The following is a 17,607-nucleotide window of genomic DNA, read 5'->3' as shown; positions in this document are numbered from 1 at the left end:
TCAGTCAGGAAGTTAAAGCTTGGTCGCCAATGGGTCTTCCAAATGGACAATGACCCCAAGCATACTTCCAAAGTTGTGGCAAAATGTCTTAAGGACAACAAAGTCAAGGTATTGGAGTGGCCATCACAAAGCCCTGACCTCAATCCTATAGAATATTTGTGGGCAGAGCTGAAAAAGCGTGTGCAAACAAGGAGGCCTACAAACCTGACTCAGTTAAACCAGCTCTGTCAGGAGGAATGGGCCCAAATGTCACATTCCTGACCTGTTTTCCTTTATTTTCCTTTATTTTTGTCTTTGTTTAGTATGGTCAGGGCGTGAGCTGGGTGGGCATTCTATGTTATGTGTTTCTATGTTTAGGTTAATTGTTAACTAGCCTGATATGGTTCTCAATCAGGGGCAGGTGTTTGACGTTTCCTCTGATTGAGAACCATATTAAGGTAGGCTGTTCACACCGTTTGTTTGTGGGTGATTGTCTTCCGTGTCAGTGTTTGTTACCACACGGGACTGTTTCGTTTGTTTAGTCTGTTCCTGTTCGTGCGTTCTTTGTGTTCTATAAGTTTTCATGTTCAGGTCTGTCTACGTCATTTTGTTGTTTTGTAGTTATTCAAGTGTGCTTCGTGTTTGTCTTGTTAAATAAATAAATCAACATGTATTCATCACCAGCTGCATTTTGGTCCGATCCTTGCTCCTCCTCAGACGAGGGGGAGAACATTCGTTACACCAAATTCACCCAACTTATTGTGGGAAGCTTGTGGAAGGCTACCCGAAACGTTTGACCCAAGTTAAACATTTTAAAGGCAATGCTACCAAATACTAATTGAGTGTATGTAAACTTCTGACCCACTGGGAATGTGGTGAAAGAAATAAAAGCTGAAATAAATCATTCTCTCTACTATTATTCTGACATTTCACATTCTTAAAATAAAGTGGTGATCCTATCTGACCTAAAACAGGGAATTTTTATTTGGATAAAATGTCAGGAATTGTGAAAAACTGAGTTTAAATGTATTTGGCTAAGGTGTATGTAAACTTCCGACTTCAACTGTATCTGTTCAGACGTCAGATATGTAGGACGTCATTGCTCTCTCTTTCTCTCCTCTGTTTGTGTAACTTAATCTGTTGTGATTTAGTGTCGTTCCAGTTTAATGGATCTAATCTGTTGTGTTATGCCATTGCATGTGAAATAAATATGGTTATGGCTAGTAACGGTGCCTTGGGAAAGACTTACATGTGACCTAATGTCAAATGAGAACTGTTGTCTAACTCTGTTCTCAATTCTCTCCTCAGGACCTACCAGCCATTCCAGAGCTACCACACCTGCTTCAACTTGTCTCCTAACCATAATAGTAAACCTTTAGGTTCTTCAAAAAGGTTATTTGTTGAACCTTTGAGATTCATTAAAGAGGGTTCTAACGATAGCGGAACCCTATTTGCTGCTATATTCCGAGTCAATATTCTTGTCATAAGAAGAAAATCCCCACAATTTGTGGAAAACAAACATTCTTTACCATTGATCCCCATTGTAAATGTTTTGTTGTTGTACAGAAATAAATATAAAAACATGCTGAAAAGCTATGTAAGATAGTGTACACAGCTAGAGTACACCTGTAGTCATAATATCCCTCCCAATGTCTTTGTATAAGCTTGTACACACAGCTAGACACCTGCTCTCCCCAAAGCTCTATATACAGAGATAATTTCCCCATAACTCTCATATCTATCAATCTCTGAACAACAGGGAACCAGTATTTGTTTAAGGCAGGGCTGGAACAATGAATATGACTCAAATACCCAGTCCAGAACGTCTCTTCAGTTTTACCAAGCTATACATACACATTGACTCACAAACAAGACGCGCGCACACACACACACACACACACACACACACACACACACACACACACACACACACACACACACACACACACACACACACACACACACACACACACACACACACACACACACACACACACACACACACACACACACACACACACACACACACACACACACACACACACACACACACACACACACACACAGAGTTTTTAGTTACAAAACATTTATTCACAACAGATTAATCAGAGCATACCGGCATGACAACAGCTGGTTTCTACTGTCAAATAGACAGAATCTACTGTCCAATAGAACAACAGAACAGCATTGTAAACAGGACATGGATTACTTAGGGATTGTAGAATGGCTCTGCATCTGAAAGCGGCTAATTTACGGGCTCCTGAAACATTTTTTTTTTAATGATTTCACCTTTATTTAACCAGGTAAGCTAGTTGAGAACAAGTTCTCATTTACAACTGCGACCTGGCCAAGATAAAGCAAAGCAGTGCGACACAAACAACAACACAGACTTACACATGGAATAAACAAGCGTACAGTCAATAACACAATACAAAAAATGAAAGTCTATATACAGTGTGTGCAAATGGCGTGAGGAGGTAAGGCAATAAATAGGCCACAGTAGCTAAGTAATTACAGTTTAGTAAATTAACATTGGAGTGATAGATGAGCAGATGATGACGTGCAAGTAGAGATACTGGGGTGCAAAAGAGCAGAAAAGTAAATTAAAACAATATGGTGATGAGGTAGGTAGATTGGGTGGGCTATTTAGAGATGGGCTATGTACAGCTGCAGCGATTGGTTACCTGCTCAGATAGCTGATGTTTAAAGTTAGCGAGGGAAATATAAGTCTCCAGCTTCAGCGATTTTTGCAATTCGTTGCAGTCATTGGCAGCAGAGAACTGTAAGGAAAGGCGGCCAAAGCAGGTATTGGGGTTACTGTCTCGCTCTCATCCAACACTTCCCACACTGCCCCTACTCGGATGGTATCGCGCCGTCCCAACCTTCGCTCTCTCTCCCCCGCTACTCTCTCCTCTTCCATCCTATCATCTCTTCCCTCTGCTCAAACCTTCTCCAACCTATCTCCTGATTCTGCCTCCTCAACCCTCCTCTCCTCCCTTTCTGCATCCTTTGACTCTCTCTGTCCCCTATCCTCCAGGCCGGCTCGGCCCTCCCCTCCCGCTCCGTGGCTCGACGACTCATTGCGAGCTCACAGAACAGGGCTCCGGGCAGCCGAGCGGAAATGGAGGAAAACTCGCCTCCCTGCGGACCTGGCATCCTTTCACTCCCTCCTCTCTACATTTTCCTCTTCTGTCTCTGCTGCTAAAGCCACTTTCTACCACTCTAAATTCCAAGCATCTGCCTCTAACCCTAGGAAGCTCTTTGCCACCTTCTCCTCCCTCCTGAATCCTCCTCCCCCTCCCCCCCCTCCTCCCTCTCTGCAGATGACTTCGTCAACCATTTTGAAAAGAAGGTCGACGACATCCGATCCTCGTTTGCTAAGTCAAACGACACCGCTGGTTCTGCTCACACTGCCCTACCCTGTGCTCTGACCTCTTTCTCCCCTCTCTCTCCAGATGAAATCTCGCGTCTTGTGACGGCCGGCCGCCCAACAACCTGCCCGCTTGACCCTATCCCCTCCTCTCTTCTCCAGACCATTTCCGGAGACCTTCTCCCTTACCTCACCTCGCTCATCAACTCATCCCTGACCGCTGGCTACGTCCCTTCCGTCTTCAAGAGAGCGAGAGTTGCACCCCTTCTGAAAAAACCTACACTCGATCCCTCTGATGTCAACAACTACAGACCAGTATCCCTTCTTTCTTTTCTCTCCAAAACTCTTGAACGTGCCGTCCTTGGCCAGCTCTCCCGCTATCTCTCTCAGAATGACCTTCTTGATCCAAATCAGTCAGGTTTCAAGACTAGTCATTCAACTGAGACTGCTCTTCTCTGTATCACGGAGGCGCTCCGCACTGCTAAAGCTAACTCTCTCTCCTCTGCTCTCATCCTTCTAGACCTATCGGCTGCCTTCGATACTGTGAACCATCAGATCCTCCTCTCCACCCTCTCCGAGTTGGGCATCTCCGGCGCGGCCCACGCTTGGATTGCGTCCTACCTGACAGGTCGCTCCTACCAGGTGGCGTGGCGAGAATCTGTCTCCTCACCACGTGCTCTCACCACTGGTGTCCCCCAGGGCTCTGTTCTAGGCCCTCTCCTATTCTCGCTATACACCAAGTCACTTGGCTCTGTCATAACCTCACATGGTCTCTCCTATCATTGCTATGCAGACGACACACAACTAATCTTCTCCTTTCCCCCTTCTGATGACCAGGTGGCGAATCGCATCTCTGCATGTCTGGCAGACATATCAGTGTGGATGACGGATCACCACCTCAAGCTGAACCTCGGCAAGACGGAGCTGCTCTTCCTCCCGGGGAAGGACTGCCCGTTCCATGATCTCGCCATCACGGTTGACAACTCCATTGTGTCCTCCTCCCAGAGCGCTAAGAACCTTGGCGTGATCCTGGACAACACCCTGTCGTTCTCAACTAACATCAAGGCGGTGGCCCGTTCCTGTAGGTTCATGCTCTACAACATCCGCAGAGTACGACCCTGCCTCACACAGGAAGCGGCGCAGGTCCTAATCCAGGCACTTGTCATCTCCCGTCTGGATTACTGCAACTCGCTGTTGGCTGGGCTCCCTGCCTGTGCCATTAAACCCCTACAACTCATCCAGAACGCCGCAGCCCGTCTGGTGTTCAACCTTCCCAAGTTCTCTCACGTCACCCCGCTCCTCCGCTCTCTTCACTGGCTTCCAGTTGAAGCTCGCATCCGCTACAAGACCATGGTGCTTGCCTACGGAGCTGTGAGGGGAACGGCACCTCAGTACCTCCAGGCTCTGATCAGGCCCTACACCCAAACAAGGGCACTGCGTTCATCCACCTCTGGCCTGCTCGCCTCCCTACCACTGAGGAAGTACAGTTCCCGCTCAGCCCAGTCAAAACTGTTCGCTGCTCTGGCCCCCCAATGGTGGAACAAACTCCCTCACGACGCCAGGACAGCGGAGTCAATCACCACCTTCCGGAGACACCTGAAACCCCACCTCTTTAAGGAATACCTAGGATAGGATAAAGTAATCCTTCTCACCTCCCCCCCCCTTAAAAGATTTAGATGCACTATTGTAAAGTGGCTGTTCCACTGGATGTCATAAGGTGAATGCACCAATTTGTATGTCGCTCTGGATAAGAGCGTCTGCTAAATGACTTAAATGTAAATGTTAAATGTACTGTAACGACTTCCGCCAAAGTCGGTCCCTCTCCTTGTTCGGGCGGCGTTCGATGGTCGACGTCACTGGTCTTCTAGCCGTCGCCGCTCCACCTTTCATTTTCCATTTGTTTTGTCTTGGTTTTCCGCACACCTGGTTCGCATTCCCTCATATGACTAAATGTATATATGCCTCTGTTTCCCCCATGTCTGTGTGTGGATTTGTTTGTTTGTTACGTGTGGATCGCATCAGAATGGTTTGAGCCGGGTATGTGTTTGACCCGTGTGTTTTGTTTATTGTACCGTTTTGTGTACTTTGGGCGTTATCGCTGTTTTCCTTGGGCAAGAATAAAGTGCGTCTGTTATCATCCATCTCTGCTCTCCTGCACCTGACTTACCTTCAACCAGTTGCGCACTTCGTGACAGGACGACTGTGTGATCACGCTCTCCGTAGCCGATGTGAGTAAGACCTTTAAACAGGTCAACATTCACAAGGCCGCAGGGCCTGACGGATTACCAGGACGTGTACTCTGAGCATGCGCTGACCAACTGGCAAGTGTCTTCACTGACATTTTCAATCTCTCCCTGACTGAGTCTGTAATACAAAACATGTTTCAAGCAGACCACCATAGTCCCTGTGCCCAAGAACACTAAGGTAACCCGGCTAAATGACTACCAACCCGTAGCACTCACGTCTGTAGTCATGAAATGCTTTGAAAGGCTGGTCATGGCACACATCAACACCATCATCCCAGAAACCCTAGACCCACTTCAATTTGCAAACCGCCCTAACAGATCCACAGATGATGCAATCTCTATTGCACTCCACACTGCCCTTTCCCACCTGGACAAAAGGAACACCTATGTGAGACTGCTATTCAATGACTACAGCTCAGTGTTCAACACCATAGTGCCCTCAAAGCTCATCACTAAGCTAAGGACCCTGAAACTAAACACCTCCTTCTGCAACTGGATCCTGGACTTCCTGACGGGCCGCCCCCAGGTGGTAAGGGTAGGTAACAACACATCCGCTGCACTGATCCTCAACACAGGGGGACCTCAGGGGTGCGTGCTCAGTTCCCTAGTGTTCTCCCAGTTCACTCATGACTGCATGGCCATGCATGACTCCAACACCATCATTAAGTTTGCCGATGACACAACAGTGGTAGGCCTGATCACTGACAATGACAGCCTATAGGGAGGAGATCAGAGACCTGGCCGTGTAGTGCCAGGACAACAACCTCTCACTCAACGTTATCAAGACAAAGGAGATGATTGTGGACGACAGGAAAAGGAGGACCGAGCACACCGCCATTCTCATCAACGGGGCTGTAGTGGAGCCGGTTGAGAGTTTCAAGTTCCTTGGTGTCCACATCACCAACAAACGAACATGGTCCAAGCACACCAAGACAGTCGTGAAGAGGGCACGACAAAACATATTCCCCCTCAGGAGACTGAAAAGATTTTGCATGGGTCTTCAGATCCTCAAAAGGTTCTACAGCTGCACCATCGAGAGCATTACTGCCTGGTATGGCAACTGCTCGGCCTCCGACAGCAAGGCACTACATAGGGTAGTGCGTACGGCCCAGTAAATCACTGGGGCTAGCTTCCTGCCATCCAGGACCTCTATACCACGCGGTGTCAGAGGAAGGCCTTAAAAATTGTCAAAGACTCCAGACACCCTAGTCATAGACTGTTCTCTCAGCTACCGCACGGCAAGCGGTACTGGAGCGCCAAGACTAGGTCCAAGAGGCTTCTAAACAGCTTCTACCCCCAAGCCATAAGACTCCTGAGCATCAAATCAAATGGCTACCCAGACTATTTGCATTGCCCCCCCTCTTTTACGCTGCTGCTTCTCTCTGTTTATTATCTATGCATAGTCACTTTAATAACTGTACCAACAGTTGAAGTCGGAAGTTTACATACACCTTAGCCCCAAAAAATTTTACTCAGTTTTTCACAATTCCTGATATTTAATCCTAGTAAAAATTCCCTGTCTTAGGTCAGTTAGGATCACCACTTTATTTTAAGAATGTGAAATGTCAGAATAATAGTAGAGAGAATGATTTATTTCAGCTTTTCTTTTTTCATCACATTCCCAGTGGGTCAGAAGTTTACATACACCCAATTAGTATTTGGTAGCATTACCTTTAAATTGTTTAACTTGGGTCAAACATTTTGCGTAGCCTTCCACAAGCTTCCCACAATAAGTTGGGGAAATTTTGTCCCTATCCTCCTGACAGAGCTGGTGTAACTGAGTCAGGTTGGTAGGCCTCCTTGCTCGCAACACGCTTTTTCAGTTCTGCCCACAAATTTTCTATAGGATTGAGGTCAGGGCTTTGTGATGGCCACTCCAATAACTTGACTTTCTTGTCCTTAAGACATTTTGACACAACTTTGGAAGTATGCTTGGGGTCATTGTCCATTTGGAAGACCCATTTGCGACCAAGCTTTAACTTCCTAACTGATGTCTTGAGATGTTGCTTCAATATATCCACATCATTTTCCTCCATCCTGATGCCATCTATTTTGTGAAGTGCACCAGTCCCTCCTGCAGCAAAGCACCCCCACAACATGATGCTGCCACCCCCGTGCTTCACGGTGGGAATGGTGTTCTTCGGCTTGCAAGCCTCCCCCTTTTTCCTTCAAACATAATGATGGTCATTATGGCCAAACAGTTCTATTTTTGTTTAATCAGACCAGAGGACATTTCTCAAAAAATAACAATCTTTGTCCCCATGTGCAGTTGCAAACCGTAGTCTGGCTTTTTTATGGTGGTTTTGGAGCAGTGGCTTCTTCCTTGCTGAGCGGCCTTTCAGGTTATGTCGATATCGGACTCGTTTTACTGTGGATATACATACTTTTATACCTGTTTCCTCCAGCATCTTCACAAGGTCCTTTGCTGTTGTTCTGGGATTGATTTGCACTTTCGCACCAAAGTACGTTCATCTCTAGGAGACAGAATGCGTCTCCTTCCTGAGCGGTATTATGGCTAAGCGTTCCAATGTGTTTGTACTTGTGTACTATTGTTTGTACAGATGAACGTGTTACCTTCAGGTGTTTGGAAATTGCTCCCAAGGATGAACTAGACTTGTGGAGGTCTACAATTTTTGTCTGAGGTCTTGGCTGATTTCTTTTGATTTTCCCATGATGTCAAGCAAAGAGGCACTGAGTTTGAAGGTAGGCCTGGAAATACATCCACAGGTACACCTCCAATTGACTCAAATGATGTCAATTAGCCTATCAGAAGCTTCTAAAGCCATGACATCATTTTCTGGAATTTTCCAAGCTGTTTAAAGGCACAGTCAACTTAGTGTATGTAAACTTCTAACCCACTGGAATTGTGATACAGTGAATAGTAAGTGAAATAATCTGTTTGTAAACAATTGTTGGAAAAAGTGCTTGTGTCATGCACAAAGTAGATGTCCTAACCGACTTGCCAAAACTAAAAGCTAGGGGGCAGAATTTTTATGTTTGGAAAATATAACGTTCCCAATGTAAGCTGCTTTTTTCTCAGGCCCAGATGCTAGAATATGCATATACTTGACAGATTAGGATAGAAAACACTCTAAAGTTTCCAAAACTGTCAAAATATTGTCTGTGAGTATAACAGAACTGATTTTGCAGGCCATAACCTGAGGAAATCCAACCCGGAAGTGCCTCTTATTTTGAAAAATCCCTGTTCCATTGCCTGCCTATCCTCCATTTAAAGGGATATCAACCAGATTCCTTTCCCTATGGCTTCCTCAGGGTGTGAACAGTCTTTAGACATACTTTCAAGCTTTTATTCTGAAAAATGAGCGAGATTTATCAAAATGCGTCAGTGGATAGCTGAATGTCCTTCGATTAGTTCATGCGCACGAAAGTTGTAGCTCAACATTTTCTTTATCTCTTTTATTGAATAATTTACCGTCCGGTTGAAATATTATCGATTATTTATGTTAAAAACAACCTGAGGATTGATTATAAAAAAACTTTTTACATGTTTCTTTGAACTTTACGGATACTATTTGGAATTTTCGTCTGCCCTTCATGACTGCTCGAGCCTGTTGATTTCTGAACATAACGCACCAACCAAATGGAGGTTTTTGGATATAAAAATAATATTTATCGAACAAAAGGAACATTTATTGTGTAACTAGGAGTCTCGCGAGTGCAAACATCTGTAGATCATCAAAGGTAAGCGATTAATTTTATTGCTTTTCTGACTTTCGTGACCAATCTACATTGCTGCTAGCTGTTCGTAATGTTTTGTCTAGTGATCGATAAACTCACAAACGCTTGGATTGCTTTCGCTGTAAAGCATATTTTCAAAATCTGACACGATAGGTGGATTAACAACAAGCTAAGCTGTGTTTTGCTATATTGCACTTGTGATTTCATGAAAATAAATATTTTTAGTAATGTTTTGGGGAATTTGGCACTGCAATTCAGCGGTTGTTTACGAAAATGATCCCGTTAAAGGGATCCGTGCACCAAGAGGTTTTAACAAGAAATTTGTGGAGTGGTTGAAAAAACGGGTTTTAATGACTAAGTGTTTGTAAACTTCCGACTTCAACTACACATCCACGTTGATCTGGTACTGGTACTTCCTGTAAACAGTGCCACATTGATCTGGTACTTCCTGTATATAGCTCCATATTGACATGGTAATTCCTGTATATAGTTCCACATTGATATGTTACTTCATGTATACAGTATACACTGTAGCTTCTCATTGGTATAGTACTTCCTGTCCTGTAGATAGCTCCACATTGATATAGTACTTCCTGTACTGTAGATAGCTCTACAGTGATCTGGTACTTCCTGTACTGTCGATAGATCCACATTGATATGGTACTGGTACTTCCTGTACTGTAGATAGCTCCACATTGATATAGTACTTCCTGTACTGTAGATAGCTCTACAGTGATCTGGTACTTCCTGTACTGTCGATAGATCCACATTGATATGGTACTGCTACTTCCTGTACTGTAGATAGCTCCACATTGATTTAGTACTTCCTGTACTGTAGATAGCTCCACATTGATTTAGTACTTCCTGTACTGTAGATAGCTCCACATTGATTTAGTACTTCCTGTACTGTAGATAGCTCCACATTGATCTGATACTGGTACTTCCTGTATATAGCTCCACATTGGTCTGGTACTTCCTGTATATAGCTCCACATTGATCTGGTACTGGTACTTCCTGTATATAGCTCCACTTTGGTCTGGTATTTCCTGTGTATAGCTCCACATTGATCTGGGTTTTCCTGTATATTTCTCCACATTGATGTGGTACTTCCTGTACTGTAGATAGCGCCACATTGATCTGTACTTCCTGTACTGCATATAGCTCCACATTGATCTGGTACTGGTACTTTCAGTCTAAAACTCCACATTGATCTGGTACTTCCTGTATATAGCTCCATAGTGATCTGGTACTGGTACTTCCTGTTTATAGCTCCATAGTGATCTGGTACTGATACTTCCTGTTTATAGCTCCAAATTGATCTGGTACTGGTACTTCCTGTTTATAGCTCCACATTGATCTGGTACTAGTACACACTGTATAGAGCTCCACGTTGCTCTGGAACTGGTACTTCCTGTGTATATACATCCATATTGACCTGGTAATTCCTGTATATAGTTCAACATTGATATGTTACTTCCTGTACTGTAGATAGCTCCACATTGATATAGTACTTCCTGTACAGTAGATAGCTCTACATTGATCTGGTACTTCCTGTACTGTAGATAGCTCTACATTGATCTGGTACTTCCTGTACTGTAGATAGCTCTACATTGATATAGTACTTCCAGTACTGTAGATAGCTCCACATTGATCTGGTACTTCCTGTACTGTAGATAGCTCCACATTGATCTGGTACTTCCTGTACTGTAGATAGCTCCACATTGATCTGGTACTTCCTGTACTGTAGATAGCTCCAGATTGATCTGGTACTTCCTGTACTGTAGATAGCTCCAGATTGATCTGGTACTTCCTGTACTGTAGATAGCTCCAGATTGATCTGGTACTTCCTGTACTGTAGATAGCTCCAGATTGATATAGTACTTCCTGTACTGTAGATAGCTCCACATTGATCTGGTACTTCCTGTACTGTAGATAGCTCCAGATTTATATAGTACTTCCTGTACTGTAGATAGCTCCACATTGATCTGGTACTTCCTGTACTGTAGATAGCTCCACATTGATCTGGTACTGTTTTTTCCTGTGTATAGCTCCACATTGATCTGGTACTTCCTGTGCTGTAGATAGCTCCAGATTGATATAGTACTTCCTGTACTGTAGATAGCTCCACATTGATCTGGTACTTCCTGTACTGTAGATAGCTCCACATTGATCTGGTACTTCCTGTACTGTAGATAGCTCCACATTGATCTGGTACCTCCTGTACTATAGATAGTACCAAATTGATCTGGTACCTCCTGTACTATAGATAGTACCAAATTGATCTGGTACTTCCTGTACTGTAGATAGCTCCACATTGATATAGTACTTCCTGTACTGTAGATAGCTCTACAGTGATCTGGTACTTCCTGTACTGTCGATAGATCCACATTGATATGGTACTGCTACTTCCTGTACTGTAGATAGCTCCACATTGATTTAGTACTTCCTGTACTGTAGATAGCTCCACATTGATTTAGTACTTCCTGTACTGTAGATAGCTCCACATTGATTTAGTACTTCCTGTACTGTAGATAGCTCCACATTGATCTGATACTGGTACTTCCTGTATATAGCTCCACATTGGTCTGGTACTTCCTGTATATAGCTCCACATTGATCCGGTACTTCCTGTACTGTAGATAGCACCACATTGATCTGATACTGGTACTTCCTGTATATAGCTACACATTGATCTGGTACTTCCTGTATATAGCTCCACTTTGGTCTGGTATTTCCTGTGTATAGCTCCACATTGATCTGGGTTTTCCTGTATATTTCTCCACATTGATGTGGTACTTCCTGTACTGTAGATAGCGCCACATTGATCTGTACTTCCTGTACTGCATATAGCTCCACATTGATCTGGTACTGGTACTTTCAGTCTAAAACTCCACATTGATCTGGTACTTCCTGTATATAGCTCCATAGTGATCTGGTACTGGTACTTCCTGTTTATAGCTCCATAGTGATCTGGTACTGATACTTCCTGTTTATAGCTCCAAATTGATCTGGTACTGGTACTTCCTGTTTATAGCTCCACATTGATCTGGTACTGGTACACACTGTATAGAGCTCCACGTTGCTCTGGAACTGGTACTTCCTGTGTATATACATCCATATTGACCTGGTAATTCCTGTATATAGTTCAACATTGATATGTTACTTCCTGTACTGTAGATAGCTCCACATTGATATAGTACTTCCTGTACAGTAGATAGCTCTACATTGATCTGGTACTTCCTGTACTGTAGATAGCTCTACATTGATCTGGTACTTCCTGTACTGTAGATAGCTCTACATTGATATAGTACTTCCAGTACTGTAGATAGCTCCACATTGATCTGGTACTTCCTGTACTGTAGATAGCTCCAGATTGATCTGGTACTTCCTGTACTGTAGATAGCTCCAGATTGATCTGGTACTTCCTGTACTGTAGATAGCTCCAGATTGATCTGGTACTTCCTGTACTGTAGATAGCTCCAGATTGATATAGTACTTCCTGTACTGTAGATAGCTCCACATTGATCTGGTACTTCCTGTACTGTAGATAGCTCCAGATTGATATAGTACTTCCTGTACTGTAGATAGCTCCACATTGATCTGGTACTTCCTGTACTGTAGATAGCTCCACATTGATCTGGTACTTCCTGTACTGTAGATAGCTCCACATTGATCTGGTACCTCCTGTACTATAGATAGTACCAAATTGATCTGGTACCTCCTGTACTATAGATAGTACCAAATTGATCTGGTACTTCCTGTACTGTAGATAGCTCCACATTGATATAGTACTTCCTGTACTGTAGATAGATCCACATTGATATAGTAGTTCCTGTACTGTAGATAGCTCCACATTGATCTGGTACTTCCTGTACTGTAGATAGCTCCACATTGATCTGGTACTTCCTGTACTGTAGATAGCTCCACATTGATCTGGTACTTCCTGTACTGTAGATAGATCCACATTGATCTGGTACTTCCTGTACTGTAGATAGCTCCACATTGATCTGGTACTTCCTGTACTGTAGATAGCTCTACATTGATCTGGTACTTCCTGTACTGTAGATAGCTCTACATTGATCTGGTACTCCCTGTATACAGCTCCATATTGATCTGGTACTGGTACTTTCAGTCTAAAACTCCACATTGATCTGGTACTTCCTGTACTGTCTATAGATCCACATTGATATGGTACTTCCTGTACTGTAGATAGCTATACATTGATCTGGTACTTCCTGTACTGTAGATAGCTATACATTGATCTGGTACTTCCTGTACTGTAGATAGCTCTACATTGATCTGGTATTCCCTTTATATAGCTCCAAATTGATCTGGTACTCCCTGTATATAGCTCCACATTGATCTGGTACTTCCTGTATATACAGTAGCTCCATAGTGATCTGGTACTTCCTGTATATACAGTAGCTCCATAGTGATCTGGTACTTCCTGTATATACAGTAGCTCCATAGTGATCTGGTACTTCCTGTATATACAGTAGCTCCATAGTGATCTGGTACTTCCTGTATATACAGTAGCTCCATAGTGATCTGGTACTTCCTGTATATACAGTAGCTCCATAGTGATCTGGTACTTCCTGTATATACAGTAGCTCCATAGTGATCTGGTACTTCCTGTATATACAGTAGCTCCATAGTGATCTGGTACTTCCTGGAGTGTAAATAGCTCCATTCTTGTGTATTGTATTCCTCATGTTTTACTATTTGTCTTTTTATTGTTATTTTTTTTAACTCTGGATCGTTGGGAAGCGTTTGTAAGCAAGCATTTCACGGTAAAGTCTACACCTGTTGTAGTCGGTGGATGTGACAAATACATTTTATTAATTTTTATTTGAGAAAGAGAGAGAGAGAGCACCATTCATTGAAGCTGCACAATGCTGGTTTTCTTCCCTACCCTGCTTTTCCCCAGCTCCTGGATACGTGTTCAGTCTCTCTCTCCTCCCTCCTTCCCTCTCTTTCTGCAGCTGTGGTCTACCGGGTGTCAGCGTCACTCAGCTTGTGCCTTTATAGGAGCAGCAGCAGGAGAAAGAGAAGGAAGAGGAGGACAAACAACCAAAGGAGTCAGTCAGAGCAGATAGAGAGGAGAGGCAGTACCAATTCTAGCAGAGATGTGGCAGACGGACCAGACTCTGCTGAGGACTTAGAAGACAGAGCAGCTACCGGTCCTGTTGCTCCTGTTGTAGCATCCTGACAGGAGGAGAGAGAGCGGCACCGCGACCATGAAACTACCTGGGGGCAGAGAGACTCAGTGAGAGACAGCCACCTACACAGCTGAGAGACACACACAGAGAACACACACAGAACACACACACACCCTTTTTCCATTACAAACACAGCGGCCCACGGATCTGAGGAGGAGGACACTCGCTGCATTCAAAGGATTCCCTACAACCCACCACACACACACACACATGCAGAGAGACACACATGCAGAGAGACACACACGCACAGAGACACAGAGACACAGAGACACACAGACACACAGACAGACAGACAGACAGACAGACAGACAGACAGACAGACAGACAGACAGACAGACAGACAGACAGACAGACAGACAGACAGACAGAGACAGACAGACACAGAGAGACACAGAGAGACACACACACAGAGAGACACACACACAGAGACACACACACACACACACAGAGACACACACACAGAGAGACACACAGACAGACACACACACAGACAGACAGACACACAGAGAGACACACACACACACACAGAGAGACACACACACACACACACAGACACACACACACACACACACAGACACAGACACACACACACTATGATTGGCTTTTCGGGGAGAACTATCTTTTTAGAGAACTGTATTTTTTTGAGGATGACAACAATCCGCTTTTCTTTTGATGTGGTCGTGAGTGGAGCTTCAAACAAGAATAATATGGCGTCTGTATAAACTGAACGGGTCTTTAACATCTCTGATTCAGTCTGACTGCTATGTGGATCATCACTGGGATATTTTGGTATTTCTCACCAGCTTAAAGACATATCCATGACTGTTGGGTTATTAACATGAGAGAGAAGCAGCTCTTGGGTCTCTGATGGATTATAGCTGAGCTCTAAGGGCTCTGAACCTATAACCACTGGGCTCTGAGGACTCTGTACCTATAACCACTGGGCTCCTAACCTCTTCTCTGGACCCCAACACTGGGCTCAGAACCTATAACCACTGGGCTCAGAGGACTCTGAACCTACGACCTCACCACCACTGGGCTCTGAACAGCCCCATGGATGGTAACTATCAGCACAAATGAGCACGAGACAGACTCAAGACAGACAGACACAAGTAAGTAGACAAGTAGCCTGCCTCTCTCTCTATTTCGCACTCTCTCTCTTTCTCCCTCTCTCTCTCTCTCTCTCTCTGTCTCTCTCTTTCTCCCTCTCTCTCTCTCTTTCTCTCTCTCTCTCGCTCTCTCTCTCTGTCTCTCTATTTCGCTCTCTCTCTCTGTCTCTCTATTTCGCTCTCTCTCTCTGTCTCTCTATTTCGCTCTCTCTCTCTGTCTCTCTATTTCGCTCTCTCTCTCTATTTCGCTCTCTCTCTCTATTTCTCTCTCTCTCTATTTCGCTCTCTCTGTTTCTCTCTCTATTTCGCTCTCTCTCTGTCTCTCTCTCTATTTCGCTCTCTCTCTGTCTCTCTCTCTCTCGCTCTCTCTTTGTCTCTCTCTCTCTCTCTATTTTGCCCTCTCTTGCTCTCTCTCTCTCCAGCCACTCAGTGCACCGATAGGAAAACACAACTCAAAAACATTGCAGCACATTTGCAATGTTTATTAACATAAGCCTTTGGTATTATAATTAAAAGACCAAAACAAGGGAAACTGTTTATCTATTGTGAATATGTGTAGAGGATATTATAGGATATTAGAATACAGTAACTCAGATTGATCACGTTGCCGGTGGTGAGGCATGTTGTTTGTTTAGAGACCTCTTGCCAAGCAACACAATTTACTAACTCGGGGTCACTGTGTGTCTGTCTGTAGGTGTCTCTGGCTTCAGCCTCTCGCCCAGGACTGATTGATCTGTGGGAATCCTATTAGCAACCTGGCTGTTGACCAAGAGAAGGGGAGCACCACACTCTAACAGTAACAGCCAACACAGGGGAGGGAGTAACACTCTCTAACAGTAACATCCATCACATAGGAGGGAGTAACACTCTCTAACAGTAACAGCCAACACGGGGGAGGGAGTAACACTCTCTTACAGTAACATCCATCACATAGGAGGGAGTAACACTCTCTTACAGTAACATCCATCACATAGGATGGAGTAACACTCTCTTACAGTAACAGCCAACACGGGGGAGGGAGTAACACTCTCTAAAAGTAACAGCCAACACGGGGGAGGGAGTAACACTCTCTTACAGTAACATCCATCACATAGGAGGGAGTAACACTCTCTAACAGTAACAGCCAACACGGGGGAGGGAGTAACACTCTCTTACAGTAACAGCCAACACGGGGGAGGGAGTAACACTCTCTAACAGTAACAGCCAACACGGGGGAGGGAGTAACACTCTCTTACAGTAACATCCATCACATAGGAGGGAGTAACACTCTCTAACAGTAACAGCCAACACGGGGGAGGGAGTAACACTCTCTTACAGTAACATCCATCACATAGGAGGGAGTAATACTATCTAACAGTAACAGCCAACACGGGGGAGGGAGTAACACTCTCTAACAGTAACATCCATCACATAGGAGGGAGTAACACTCTCTAACAGTAACAGCCAACACGGGGGAGGGAGTAACACTCTCTAACAGTAACATCCATCACATAGGAGGGAGTAACACTCTCTAACAGTAACATCCATCACATAGGAGGGAGTAACACTCTCTAACAGTAACAGCCAACACGGGGGAGGGAGTAACACTCTCTTACAGTAACATCCATCACATAGGAGGGAGTAACACTCTCTAACAGTAACAGACAACACGGGGGAGGGCGTAACACTCTCTTACAGTAACATCCATCACATAGGAGGGAGTAACACTCTCTAACAGTAACATCCATCACATAGGAGGGAGTAACACTCTCTAACAGTAACATCCATCACATGGGAGGGAGTAACACTCTCTAACAGTAACAGCCAACACATAGGAGGGAGTAACACTATCTTACAGTAACATCCATCACATGGGAGGGAGTAACACTCTCTAACAGTAACATCCATCACATAGGAGGGAGTAACACTCTCTTACAGTAACATCCATCACATGGGAGGGAGTAACACTCTCTAACAGTAACAGCCAACACATAGGAGGGAGTAACA

Source organism: Salvelinus alpinus, chromosome 7 (assembly GCF_045679555.1).
Source record: "Salvelinus alpinus chromosome 7, SLU_Salpinus.1, whole genome shotgun sequence".
NCBI classification, from domain to species: domain Eukaryota; kingdom Metazoa; phylum Chordata; class Actinopteri; order Salmoniformes; family Salmonidae; genus Salvelinus; species Salvelinus alpinus.
This window is presented reverse-complemented; position numbering follows the sequence as displayed.